The following is a 13,338-nucleotide window of genomic DNA, read 5'->3' on the forward strand; positions in this document are numbered from 1 at the left end:
TAATAAGTCTATTGGAATTGACTTTGTATCAATGGAATCTCATCATCCATACATAATGAGTTGAGGCGTATATTTATATCATAATAATATATGAACAACAAATACTAGCATTCTTATTGATACTATAACTCATAGGGGAGAAAATGATCTTCCCCGATCTCAACTCAGGTGCAGATCACTCATTTTCTATAGCCAATTACAGTAACTTAATCTCCCAAATTGGTAGATCGAAAAACAAATTTCGAGTTTGCATCTTAAGGAATCGAGAAAAGAATAAGTAAATCTTATATATACATCATTATTCTCATCTTATTTCTGTCAATTCTTTCATCTACTTAAGACAGTAAAATCATTCACAAAATATATAAAAACTACCGTAAAATTACATTTACTAAACTCCAAAGTTGGTAGATCCAAACTACAAAATTTCAAGTTTTGCGTCTTTAAGAATCAGAAAAATAGTAAATCTTATACATACATCATTGTTCTCATCTTTCTACTAAAGACGGTAAAATCACTCACAAAGTCATATAAAAACCGTGAAACTACCCTAACAGCAAGAGGAGGGGCGGCAGCCTAAGCTTGCACGGCTCGAATCCATGACCTATAGATTACACGGAGACTACAAAGGCTCCCCTTCTCTAAAGAAGGTAAATAATTATATAAAAGCTACCGTAAAATTACCCCTTCAATCGATCTTGCATATCCATTACGCTCAAACCCTAGCAGCAACAGGGGGGGCGACAGCAACAGAGGTATTGGCGGGCCCACCGCCGCTCAAGAAAGATAAAAACCCAGTTGCAGGAGACTCCTGATCATCAAGGAAAAGATCTTCAGGTGTCCTAAAAGCAGCATGCAAACACACAACCCCAACACCAACCATAAGCGCAGAAACAAGCACAGCACCAACAGACGTCAAGAAAATCACAACAACAGTCGACACAATAAGCACACCCAACGTCTCCCTTTCAGAAAATTCCCTCCCGAAAACAACCAAAGGGGGATCAGAAGGACGAAAAAGGTAAAGAAAAACCCAAGCAGCAAGAAGTGCTGAAAGGGTAACAAGGGAAATGGGTTTGTAATTAGGGAAAAAGCGAGGATAAGGGTAAGGATAGAAAGGTAATTGACACGGAAGTAAGAGTAGTTTTTGCGGATACGAAGAGAGGCGTCAGAGATGGATTCGGGTTTGGAAAATGCGGAACGGTCGAGAAGTTCGGACCAGGGTTTGCGGTTGGTGAAACCGGTTTGGATGGTGGTGGAGATGTGGTTGATGAATGAACAGAGTGCTGGGGTTGGGGTGATTTGGGTGGTGGGGTCGGTGGTAGGGGATTGGGGATTGGACATTGGGAGGATTGCTGGTGTAGCCATTGTTTATGGTTATGTGAGAGATATTGGTAATTGGATAATTTATATCTACGGCTTCTATATATTATTAAAAAGATGATAGTTTGTCTTAAGATTTTGATAAGTGGCAGTGTAGGATAATGACACGTGGTAGTTTTAAGACAAAAAATAGTTAATTAGTTAATAGAGTTAGTTATTAATTATTGTTATTGAATTTAAAAATAATTAAGAGAATGTTAAAACGAAAAACAGATTAAAAATGAATTGTTTCATTGTTAAGTGCTCCGTATAATTTGCACCATTTTGTCTCCTGTACGTATAGTTATCCCATCTTTTAAGCCTTTAAAAAATTTAAAATTCTATAAAACATGTTTTTTTTTCCCCTTCTTTATAGCAAACGTATTTCCAGAAAAGTAGAGGCAACAAATACCACGTTCTTTGGCTCCTTTTTTGTAGCAACTAAAACACAAGGTTTTGTTTGTTTCTTTTTTACTTTATTTTTTAAATATGTACTAATCCAAATCAATTCAAAGCAGTTTAGATTTTTGAATTTAAAATTAATAACTGTTCTTGCTACATTAGTTATTGTTTTTGAATTTAAAAATAATTAAGACAATGTTAAAATCCTTCAAATTGCAAATAATTGAAGGAATACTGTGTAGTTGCTGTCATCGTTGTTTAGTGACTTTATGCCTTTTATTTTAAAACAAACCATAATTAATTATGATAAAAGTAGAATAAACACCAATTAAACCTTTCAATTCTGAATTTTAAATTTTAAATTGAGAGTGATTAAGTTAATTTATTTATCCATTTGAATTTAGATATAAATTTTTTAAAACTTACGTTTGACTCAATCCAACTTTATATATACATTTCGGCTGGAAATTTATTTAAAGGTAAAAACACTTTTTATCTTTAAAAAGAAAACATAAAAGAAAAGGATAACTAATCTAAACTACCCACATCTACACCACGTTCCCATTTTCCCATTTCCCTTTGCACAATCAACAGATATGGGTAAATTGGCATCTTCATTACTCCTTTTAGTGCATGTACAATAGTAACAAAATCCACGCAACTTTATTTTCATTGTTCACACACACTCTTTGTCTGTGTTGCTTTGCTGCTCTTGATTTTTCGGTATGTTCTTCTTCTTTCTCATTCGTTTTTCTGATTTCTTTTTATTTTCATGTCATTTGATTTTGGTTCTCTGTTGTTGGGTTTCAATTTTCTCACTACAAAGAATCAGGGAAATGGTCATCTCGGATGTTATTTGTGTTTTTTCTGTTTTTTCAACCACGAATGTGTTAATTTGCAGGGGCAGGCAACAAATTTTAGTTGTCTTATTTTCATTTCACACTGTCTTGTGCTGCTATGTTTGTAGTTTTTTGCTAGATTTTATATGCGTGCTAGATTCTTATCTGATATGCACATGCATATTTAGAAATATAAACTCTATTGCATGAATTTGAATAACCGTTTTTCGATAAGCCTTTTGGTTAATTTATCTTTCTGTACAAATTAATTACTGCAAAATTAACTCATAAGTCTTACAGAAAATCTGAAGAATCAAAATCATAATCAACGTGCGAAGATGGCCCGAACTGCAGTTACTATATTTACTAATTTATCATTAAGTATATTATGCTTCAAAACATAACAAAGGACCAACCAAATTAACCTCTGTTAGAATATTGTACTATTGAAAAATTAAAATACTAAGTATATTTAAAATGTAAAAGCTGATTACAACTTAAAAAATACAGAATTTAAGAGAAAAGATTCAATACTTAAAATTCAAAATTATTCCATTGTCTTTCTGTGCTATGTAGTACTCTATTATTTGCTTCAAGCATGCAACAGGGTTGTGACACTTTTAGTTGTGACTAATTCTTCAGTGTAGCTTCAATGCTTTATGGCAACTTCTTTAGGAACAATGTGTCTTGCACTTGAATCCTTTTGAGGACCCAAAACCCATTGTTAATTACTCTTATCTTTATCTTATTAATAGAAGTGAAAAAACAGTGACATGTACATAATTTTGTGGTCAGAAATATAATATTTTGGAACACAATACATGACCGGTGCAGTGATGTCGTTTTCTTGGATCAGTGGCATTCTGACTCTGCATATTGCCATTCTACTAGCTTGATGATCACCATTCTAGCAGCATTTTTGGCAGTTGATAAATAAGAAGAAGCAGCCAGATTTGCAAGGGAAATTAACAAAAGTGAAAAAAGTAGAAAGTTGTACACTGTGGAATTTTATACATGTGATAATTGGTTAAACTGTGGATTGACATTGTTTTTGTGATCTGAATAAAAGAAAGTGTGGACATGGGTTGGTAACATGAAAAATATACTTTTTCTTTTAAGTCTTCTATGCTTTCACATATTTTACTCTGAGGGTTCTCTAGATTGCTATTGATAATTAAATAGCTGGCGAATTGAGGATCTTTACCTCCACACAATGTGTTGGTAATATCTCAAAATGGCAAAAAAAACCTCATCTTTATTTTTTTGGTATGGGGTTTCTGAAGGTAGAAAGTACTATGACCAAAGAATGCAGTAATTCCTATATGTAGTAATTCCTATTGGCTTAAATATTTATTTACATTGTAGTTAGTTCTTTCCGTTTATCTTTAGTTATTGGTAATTGATATGAATGCAAGACCGGAATTTATAATGATTTTTCAGTTTATAGTTTATGTATAGTTGGGTAGTCTTAAGGTCTTTCATGAACAAGCTAATTGTAGGAGAGAAAAATAGGACACTTAATATTTTATATATATATTTTGAGAAAATGAAAGCTATAGTCTAACCATGTTTCTTTGAGTCAATTCTCTATAAGTGTATACATATTGCATACATGTAATAGTGAATTATTTAGTACTAAATATCTTCAAAAAGTCCTTTGATGACTATGTGGTTTTTATTTTAATTTTGAAAAGTGTTGTTATTTAAAATAATATATTAAAATCACTATGGCATGTGATAAGTGGATATAACAACTAATTTAATATGTTCAAACGAGCAAGATCATATTGTGATACGGTTATTTGTTTCTAATAATATTCGCGTAACGCACAGTCTATATTGAAATTGAGGAACTGAAATAAATTTCTAACCCAATGTGATGTGTGAACATATCAATAGAAAGCTGAGTTTTCGTGGCTGTCAAGTATGTACAATTAATTGACAGTAGCCATTTTTGGGGTCTTATGTATTTGTTTGTGTAGTCGATTTCTTTCAATATTTTTTGTTTCTTTGATCTTTTAGCAATAAATTTTTTTATGCTTTATTCTAGCTTTGTGGCTAGAAGATGGGGATATTATTTACTTTCAAAAATCCCTTCGGAAGTTAGACAATGAACAATATTGTTTTCTAGAGGTTCCTTCATCCTTTGGAGTACGTTCACAATAATTGTCAGGTTTGAATTGCATCATTATATTGTTTGAAGAAATGATCAGTAATGAAGCAACAATTATATATACCATAGAAAGATGTTAGTCGGTAATAAGATTGATTATATGTGTCTTAAAGCTGTGTTGATCGGATGGACAAAAAGATACCAAAGGTATACACATTGCAAAATTTTGGAAAGTAAAACATTTAGTCCTTTTATGTTTTAAAATCCTTAAGTTAAATTTTTATTATATAATTTGGTTAGATGAGGGCTTGATTTAGAATATAGGTGGCATTGATACGTGGAAAAATTATAATCCTGATGACTTCGAGGACCAGTTAGATGCATTATATAATACTCTAAGTCATTAGTGATTTTGAAGAAGTGTATGTGGTTAAGTGTCAAATTTTTATTTTATTTCTAGCAATTATCTTTTGTCACGAACAAGATGTTTTTCACACTGTTTATATTTCTGGTGTAAAACAGTTTTTTATTTCTATTTTATAGGTATAAGTGCTTGAAAATACATCATTCGAAATCAAGAATATTGAACACCCAACTTATTTCAAATTGTGTAGATTCGGAAACCTCATGATGATGGTGCATTAGGCAATTAGAAAATTGAATTGTGGGCATCACTAAGATATTTAAGGTGAATTCAAATTTTTTACAGTTCAACTTCATTCATGTTGTTACGATGTTGTGTCAGTATAATTTCTTAATATGTTAGTATTATTCAACGTGATCAAAACTTAAAGCTAAGATTATTACAATGATCTCTTTCTGCTCTTTTTCTCTTTGAAACAATTCGCGCATCGCGCGGGTACGTATACTAGTATATTATTAAAAAAAGATAGTTTGCAATAGAATTGTGATAAGTGGCAGCGGAGGAAAATGCCATGTGTTAGTTTTAGGACAAAAGTTAGTTAATTAGTTAATTTTTTAATTTAAATATAAATCTACAGGTTTACAATTAAAAAATACAAAATAATATCATCATAGTAGTGCACGATGGAGTTCTAAAATAGTGCAGCCACAATTCAAGGCATGTTTAGGACTTTTTTTTTTTTTTTTTGAAAGTTATAAATTTTTTTATATTTTAATCTACTAAAAATTTTGAAAAAAGAAACACAAGAGAATAGCCAAGTAACTTCCACATTTTCCTCCTAACTTTTAGCATTAATATTTATACATTTGTTATGAATGGTTAAAAAGGTAGTTCCTATATTAAAATTTGAACGAAACATAGTTAAAAATAAAAAAATAAAAAAAATAAAAAAAGAAGAAGAAGAAGCTGCTTCCGCGTCCTTGCCTCCATTTCTCCTCTACCTCACAAACACACACATGCACGATTTTAACTTTTAAAACTTTTAAAATAAAATCAATATCTAGGCAGTACGTGATAAACTTTCTAATCATCCTTTTGATTATTCTTCATACTTAAAGTAAAGATTCAAGACACAACTACTTTCAAAATATAATAAACTCCAAATAGGTACATAGAGACATTATTTTGATTTGAATTTTTCATGAGTCACATTTTAGGATGTAAATTTTGTTTACATTTCTCAAAAAGAAAGAATACATTTTCATATATTAGTCTAGAAATAATGAACTAACATTTTCATCTTCATGTTTTTGTTTTATGTAAAAAAGAATAAAGATAATAAATAAATTAAAAAAAAAAGTAGAGAAAAACTAACCAAAAAAGGAATCTGCAAACCAACTTGCCAAACCCCTCCTGCTCTCACGTTCTCACTTCCCGTTACCATTTACCCCCCTCGTCCTCATCTCTCATTCTCGACACATGCACAAACAAACACATTATATATAACATATGCGCACACAATATTTCGGAGGGATCAGGGCAAAGCATAAAAGTAGATATATAGTGCATAGAAAAAGGGGTGCAATCATAGCCACCCGCCTTAAACCACCGTTCTAAATAGATCCAGCAACTCTTTCTTTCGATTTCCGACAAGGTCCGTCGAAGCGCTGTCGTTCTGGTCGAAGGTTTTAGATTTAAAGGAATATCTTGAACAGTTCATATCCCATCTATGAAGATCCTAGACTTTTACTCCTTTTAATTTCATAAAGAGTCAAAATTGTGATTTTTTTTAGGAGTGTTGTGCTTAAATGAATCCGTTGATATTACTATCCCTGGCTTGATATTATCAGTTTAAGTTTAGCATTATCATGATATACACTTTTCAAAAGCTAACTTAGTTACGAGTCTTACTTGAATAATCTTTATGAGTATGTGATTGTAGTTTTCCTATGCTTATATCTAATATATAATTGTTTTTGTTGTATAGATTTTCTGCAGTAGATAAAGAAATTATAGGCTATGCACCTCAAATTTCTCTAAATAATTGTCAAGGTATATTTTTATGCTTGACTAAACTTTATTATTATTATTATTTTATTTTTTATTTATACTTAACATTACATTTATCTTTTACAGATTTAAGTAAGGATTTTGAAGATTCCATATATATGATATATACATATATCTCACAAATGCGAAATGAAATAGGTGATCTTCGTAACCTGACTATTTTAAACTTTATTGTTGTTATTATTTTATTTTATTTTACAATTAACATTACTCATTTATCTTTTGTTACAGATGTAACTAAGGATTCTGAAGATTCCATAGATATGATATATACAAATATCTCACAAATGCAAAATGAATATTTGAAAAATAAACAAGCATAATGGAGAACCGAAATATAGAAAGGAGTTTTACCAAATTGTCTAAGGTACGTTTTCATGCTTGATTAAACTTTATTATTATTATTATTATTATTATTATTATTATTACTACTATTATTATTATTATTATTTTATTTTTGTTTACAATTAATATTACTCAAATTTCTTTTTGTCGCAGATATAACTAGAGAATCAGAACTTTCCATATATGATGTATACAAATATTTCACAATGCGAAATGAATATTTGAAAAATAAACAAGTACGATGGAGAACCAAAATATATAATGGAGTTTTACCAAATCATTCGTGCAAGGAATGACAATGTATAATGAATGTATACATTTCATTTGGCATTATTCACTATCTTAGGAGCATTGCGCAAATAGAAGCTTATTTTGTATTATGTTATTCTGTTTGCTTTGACTTTTCTTTCTTTGGAATATTTATAAGGTTATTATAATTACATGTATCTCTTTTCCTTTTTTATATATATAGGGAGATAAATGGATTAACATTTTCAAGAAATTATACCCATTGTTTTGGTACATGCAACCAAATTTAATCAGCTAAAAAAAAAAAAAAAAGGTAAATTGAAGCATATGTGTTTCTAGAATTTTAAATGCTTAAATTTCTTTCATTATTTTCTTTCAAACTTATAGTGTTAGCAAGTGGCTTTACGTTTCTCCACTTAAGGAAAAAATCTCCTTTTTTAATAAAAAACTAGAGGTATTTGATCAAAAGAAAAAAGTACTTTTAAATAGTAATTCTTTTGTTACTAGAGAAAAGATATACTTGTAGATTCTTCCTACAAGCATAAATTTATTTTATTTAAAAAGGTATTTTAAAGTTTTATCATTTTTGTGTTTAACCAAATTATTTGAGAATCATTTTAAAATAATTTGCGCTTGACCATTTCAATTTTCCAAAAGGCTTTTGTATCCCCAAAGCTTGGCCAAAATAAGCCATAAGTCTATTTGCAAGTTAATAAAAAGTCAACATTAGGAGATTGCAGTGGAAAAAAAATATTAAGTCAAATGACAAGCTAAAATAAAGTCACTTTGACAATATAATAGTATTAAGCTATGAAAAATATAATAAAGAAAAATGGGGAACAAATAAAAATCATTGGATATTGTATGATATATTTATTTCATTTTAACAAAAAATTAGTTGCTTAAAAGTAAAACTAAAAATATGATGTCAAAAAAAAAAAAAAAAAAAACAGCAACAGCTAGAAATTAATTTTTGCGGTGATTAAAGAAATTTCTGCATTATGTCTAACTTAATGTAGCTCTTAGAGTAGTCTTTGACGGTAAAAGTTTATCCACACTTGATGTTTACGCTAAATCATACTAATTTACTTTGATTAAGTTACGAATTAAGGAGAAATTTCTAATAAATTAATACTTGACAATAAGAATGTATATAGAGACATATGACACTCTATAGAAGAATAAGAATATCAAAATTTGAGATGAAAAAGTCTCAAATTAAAACTCATCCTATAAAAAAAATGATCAACTGAAATCTTAATACATGAAAGTTATTGCCATTGTTTAATTTTTTTTTTTTTTTATGTTTAATAGTTTAAAGTGCATTTTAATTACACAGTAAAGTTAATGATTTTCTTTTGGATTGTTGTTTGGTTTATGTTAGAGTTCTTAATAAAATTAAAATTTTGTACTAAAAGATTTTCCTTAAAGATTGGTTTGGGCAAAGATGAATGATAAATTTAAATATTGAAACGAGAAAAATATCATCTTTAATCTGCATTCTGTGCTAATATATCCAGTAATGCATACAAGAATGTAAGCATATTAATGGGCAAATGATGTATCATGCCCTTATGCCCCTTTTTCCAAAATGGCAGTATGCAAATATTAGGTAAGAAATTTTCTCAGTCAGTGTTCCTTTTTTTTTTTAATCTTAAATTGTTTATTCTCTTGGTTTTAAATGTAAACAATCTATTTTGTAAACTTTAATTTAATAAGGTTTTGTTGTATATAAATCATGCATCCGTTCTAAACATCTTTACGACGAGCTTATATATTTTTTTGGAAAAGAAAATTCTAAAATTTTAAAGTTAAACAATATCCAAAATTATAACCACTAATTGAGGAGTAGTTTCTAAATTAGAACCACTAAAGATCAGTTATTGACACGGCTAAGGATGATGAGCCAAAATATAAGGATAAGTTGGGATTATGATGTTTTCTTCTTGGTAGTTATCTTTTAAACTTTTACATTTGACTTGAGAGATATTACTTCGGTTACTATCTTTACTGATTTGTCATCACGTTTATTAGCCTTCAAAATGTAATAAAAATAGGGATATTATTTGCTGCTAGAACTCCCTTCGAAAGCAAGGCAATGGATAATATCACTTTCCTAGAGGTTCCTCCATTTTTGGAATGAAGTAGTAGCAGTTACATATGCCATAGGAAATTGTTAGTTTGTAATAAGACTGACCAAAAAAATAAAAATATAAGATCTACAATATGTGTCACACGTAGTTCATACACATATGTTTCTATTATTTCTCTTCTCTCTTTTTTTTCTTTGAAACAATCCGCGCATCACGCGGGTACGTATACTAGTAGAAAGAAAAGAGAAAGAAGAGAGATGGGAAAGGGTAAATAAGGGATGATTTGTATTAAAGGTTGGGATTTTTTCTTAATTGTTACGGCTCTGACCGATAGAAAAACGAGAACCGATATTATATAGGAGTACTTTATACTAGGAGTGGGCGTTCGGTTCTTCGGTTCGATTTTATCAAACTTCGATTTGGCTATTTCGGTTTTGATTTTTTGAAGGTGGACACCGAACATTGAACCAAACTAGTTCGGTTCGGTTCTTTCAGTTTTGGTTTTCTGAAGTTTGGTTCGGTTTCGATTTTTTTGATATGATATTAGAAGCGATTCCATTTATACTAATTCATATTTTCAAAAGCAACAAAACATAAAACTAACAAATTAAAATCAAATCAAATAAACAGGATATACAAGAACAGAAAACCATAACCATAATATAGGATTACTAGGTGTTATATACATACAGTAAGAATAATTAAGAAAACACATAAAAGACATACATTAATCCTAAAAACACATCCTAGTCACCTTTCTTTGTTAAGGATATTTGATTTTCTCAACTGAAGTGAAAAAATAGGGATACAAAAGCAAAAGAGAGCTTATTACAATTGGGTTTTTTTGGGGCTTAAACTTAATGGGTCTGGACTATTTTAATTTTTTGGGTAATGTATAAAATTTTGGTTTAAATTTCGGTTCGGTTTCATCAAAGTTCTGTTAAGCTATTTCGGTTTCGGTTTTTTGAAGGTGAACACCAAACACCGAACCAAACTAGTTCGATTCGGTTTCTTGAAGTTCAGATCGGTTCGATCCGATTTTTTGATTTTCAGTATTTATGCCTAGCCCTACTTTATACTCTTTTTGGGGTTTGCATACGATTTTCCCTTTTCCTCTTATTTTTGCATATGAAATTAATCGGTATCTCGCATTACTCGCTTGTTAACTTCATATTAAGCTGACACACTCCTTCGTATTTATATTTGTCCACTTTAACATATCAAGATAAAGACAATTACTTTATCCTTAATATTAATTATTCATGCCTCAATTATTTTCTAAATTTATTGAGATTATTCATTAATTAATATAAATATTGTGGTAACATACATATTTTATTTATTTAATACTTAAAAAACGTATAAAATTAAAAGTGGACAATAAACATATACGGAGAGAGTGTATTTCTTTTTGGGTTTTGCAGGTGAAGCCATTTTTGGTTACGTGAGAGATGGAGAGAGAGAGGGGGGGGGGGGGGGGGTGAGGGTAAATAAGGGGTGCTTGTGCTTTTGTACTAAAGGTTGGGAATTTTTCTTAATTGTTATGGCTGTGAGTGGGGGCATTTAATTATAGGTGACTCTCAAGTTTTTTTTTTTTTGAGCGGAGGTGACTCAAGTTTTAATTATTGAGTGGAGGTGATGTTTTTTGATTAGTGATTAAGAGGTTTTGACCTTGTCCAAAAGTTTTCATTTTGACACTTTGACCCTTAACTTTATTTTTAACACTTTGCCCTCAAGTTTTATTTTTAATACTTTGAACCAGCCAATATAAACCCTAAAATACCAAAATGGGTCCAAAAAAAAGGGCGCCAATAGCCGCACCCGTTTTTGCTCTTTTCCCTCCACTGTTCTTCTTCTCCTTCCTCGGTTCGTTCCTCCTCCTCCTCCTCCTCCTCCTCCTCCTCCTCCTCCTCCTCCTTCTTCTTCTTCTTCTTCTTCTTCTTCTTCTTCTTCTTCTTCTTCTTCTTTTCCATCCGCCTGTTCTCATTCTTTTTCTCCCTCCATTCTTCTTCCTCATCTTCCATTGCTGCTTCCCCTGCTTCTTCTTCATCCATTGTTGTGCCATTTTGAAGAATCTGCTCAACAAAAGAAAAAAACTAAACCACCAGATTTGCAATGTTTTTGGTTGGATTTCGTTAGTGTCTACATGACCATTACATCATAAGTATTGCTGCTTCCCCTGCTTCTTGTTCTTCTATTGGTGCGGCATTTTGAAGAATTTGCTCAACAAAGAAAAAAACGAAACCAACAGATTTTGCAATTTTTTGGCTGGGCATTACTTCAGAAGTAATTTCCGCTCATTTGGTAGGTAAAATATTGCTGTTTTGTTTCAATTATTTATGTGGGTTTTGCTGCTGATTTTCCAACAATTTACAGTAGCAATTGTACTTGTTGCAACAAGTGCTAAAGCTGTTGTATAAGAGCTTCTAAATTTTTTGCAACAACTGTTGTAGTTTATGCAGAAGCTGCTGTAGTTTATGCAACAACTATTGTAGTTGCTGCCACAATTACAACAAATTATGTAGTTGTTGCAACTTCTATACTAATTGTTGTTAAATACGTAGTATGAATAAGTTGCAGCAAATTTGTGAGTTGTTGCAAGTAGTGTAATACTTGTTGCAACAAGTATCTTACTTGTTGCAACAACTCACTGATCCGTTAGATTCAGCTTCAGTCCAACAGAACCCAAAAACTGGACCCAAAAAACTGTAGCTGACTCCAACAGATTAGTTAGTTGCTGCAACAAGTGTATTACCTGTTGTAACAAGTAATATACTTGTTGCAACAACTCACTAATCTGTTGGACATCTTCAACTGTCTTTGGATTAAACAGAACTCAAAAAACTGAAGCTGACTCCAACAGATTAGTTAGTTGGTGCAACAAGGATAGTACTTGTTGCAATAGGCAATCCACTTGTTGCAACACCTGATTCATCTGTTCCAACAAGTCATTAAGTTATTGTATTTTGTTACTATACTATCATGACCTTTCTTTAAAAAAATAAAATATATTCAGGTAGCATTTGTTGACACCTAATTTTGTCCCGCCTCTCCTCCGAAATACCTATTTACGCTTCCAATATTTTGGCAAATGAAAAAAATATATTTATAATTTACTCTTATCAATACTGGCGTTTCATTATTCTATTACAGTTACTAGCTATTATCATTTCGGCATTTTACCAGCTTACGCACACGCATCACATTTATCTTCGCATAATTAAATAATAGTGTTTATTTACTGTGGACTTTCGAAATATTATTGCACGGCTATTACGACGGCATATAATTTTATTATCTGAGCACTAATAATTGCATATTTTATATTAAGTAATATTTTAACACACTTTAGTATAGAGTTATTTAAATAGGTCTTTTATTTAAATGTAGTAGCCCAATCAACTCATACTATTTTCGGACCAATTCATAAAATCAGCCCACATTTTATTCCCAGCCCACATCTTCAAACCACCAGCCCAAATAATTACCCAAGCGGACCAG

At 30.8% G+C, this 13,338-nt stretch overlaps 1 long non-coding RNA gene and 1 pseudogene across 1 annotated transcript; one reads left to right on the forward strand and one right to left on the reverse strand.

Annotated features, from left to right (window-relative positions):
• Window positions 1-363: 363 nt before the first annotated feature.
• On the reverse strand, window positions 364-1,396 carry LOC132630937 (PRA1 family protein B4-like; annotated as a pseudogene).
• Window positions 1,397-1,762: 366 nt separating this feature from the next.
• On the forward strand, window positions 1,763-7,966 carry LOC132630938 (uncharacterized). The gene is made up of 5 exons (XR_009578747.1): window positions 1,763-5,404; window positions 7,068-7,132; window positions 7,217-7,288; window positions 7,382-7,517; window positions 7,649-7,966. It is a non-coding gene; the product is annotated as an uncharacterized LOC132630938 (long non-coding RNA).
• The last annotated feature ends 5,372 nt before the right edge of the window (window positions 7,967-13,338 follow it).

Source organism: Lycium barbarum, chromosome 3 (assembly GCF_019175385.1).
Source record: "Lycium barbarum isolate Lr01 chromosome 3, ASM1917538v2, whole genome shotgun sequence".
Taxonomy (NCBI): Eukaryota; Viridiplantae; Streptophyta; class Magnoliopsida; order Solanales; family Solanaceae; genus Lycium; species Lycium barbarum.